Source organism: Pteropus medius, unplaced genomic scaffold (assembly GCF_902729225.1).
Source record: "Pteropus medius unplaced genomic scaffold, Ma_sr-lr_union100, whole genome shotgun sequence".
NCBI classification, from domain to species: Eukaryota; Metazoa; Chordata; class Mammalia; order Chiroptera; family Pteropodidae; genus Pteropus; species Pteropus medius.
The window spans coordinates 10,792,468-10,794,016 of record NW_024349519.1 but is presented as its reverse complement, the minus strand read 5'-3'; the positions used below and the strand labels follow the sequence as shown (position 1 = coordinate 10,794,016).

Genomic DNA, 1,549 nt, shown 5'->3' with positions numbered 1-1,549 from the left:
GTATGATATATTTCATGGTTTTCATGGAAGCTATAGTCATCACAATTTGAGTAGAACAAGTATTTTTGAAATTCTTGGATTCTTAAAATTTCTAAAACAATTTGTTAAATAATCTGATCAGGAGAATTTTAGCATGAATTCTAGATCTGTTGCTATATGGTTCAATAAACTTGGGCCAGTCACTCGGGCTCTTCAAATTTAAATGCTTTAATAATTAAGAAATAGGCCTGATATATTCAAGAGCATGTGTTTTAAGACATGTCTTAAAAACAGCAAACAGATCTGGGTTCAACTGCTGAGCCTTTGTCAGGGGTCCCGGCCAAGAACAAGGTCCCGAGATCCCCAGTGGTGTCCATGGCTTGCAAGTGGAGCCGCAGCAATCGGTTCTACAGTACCCAAGGCTGCGGCTGTTGCCATGTCCACACCGGGACAATCATCCTGCGGTCTCAGTACATAGTGATAAATCTACTGATGACAATTTTGCTGACTGTGGAGGTAACATCCAAACTCAATGGCCATTGTCAACATTCAATATGAAGTCACTGGCAATACTGTTAATCTGAGAGAATGGCTAATAATGCCTGTGTTTTTTCTGCTGTCTCTCTTCTTATGTTTAGAATCAGTTCAATGCTGGAACATGGAGCAATTTCTTAACCAGTGGGTTGACTTATTCCATTCTTCTGTTACCAGCTTTTTGACTTTGTTCTCAGCTGCCTAGTTGCTGTCAGTTCTTTCACTTATTTGCCAAGAATCAAAGAATACCTGGATCAATCACCTGATTTTCCCTATAAAGATGACCTCTTGGCATTGGACTCCAGCTGCCTACTGTTCATTGTTCTTGTGTTCTTTGCCTTATTCATCCTTTTTAAGGCTTATCTAATCAACTGTGTTTGGAACTGTGTTTGAAACATGCCAAAGATTGCTGTGTATCCTGCCTTTGAAGCACCTCCACAGTATGTTTTGCCAACCTATGAAATGTCAGTGAAGATGCCTGAAAAATAATATCGGCTCTTTACATACCTGTCTTAAGAAATTCTGCCTTTGTCAATAAACTCTGTACCAGTTTTTGTCTTTTTACGGAATGCTGCAATACAGGGCTCTTTAAGCTAGTTTGATATAAACTACATTTTCCTTTGTTTAAGCATTTATTTTCAAATACTAACAAGCTTTTTGGACATCTATTACAAGGCAGGTTTTTTAAGTCTATTATAGTTTAGTAGTTTTTGAAGACAATCTTGGTTAAGCAAAAGCAAAGGGCCATTGTTTGCCTTTGAGGAGGAAGGGAATGGGGTATTCTCTATGCATTTTCTTTAACTTTGCACTTTCTTTATATAATAGTTTGCATTTGGGTTATTTGCTCCCTGGATACTTTCAGAAAGGATGAATTAAATATTCAGAGTGAGTGAGTTGGGTATAAGATCTGAAGTTTTCAGCTGTGAAAACAAGAAAAATGTATAACATTTTAACTTGACCATGAATGACGGTTGCATGTTTCTAATTGCATGTGTTTCCATTTTTGTGATAAATCTCTTAATAAATCTCTTAAAAT

General features: G+C 37.1%; 1 pseudogene; it reads left to right on the top strand.

The window, feature by feature from the left end:
* Positions 1 to 351: 351 nt before the first annotated feature.
* LOC120618310 (lysosomal-associated transmembrane protein 4A-like) lies at positions 352 to 1,002 on the top strand (annotated as a pseudogene).
* The last annotated feature ends 547 nt before the right edge of the window (positions 1,003 to 1,549 follow it).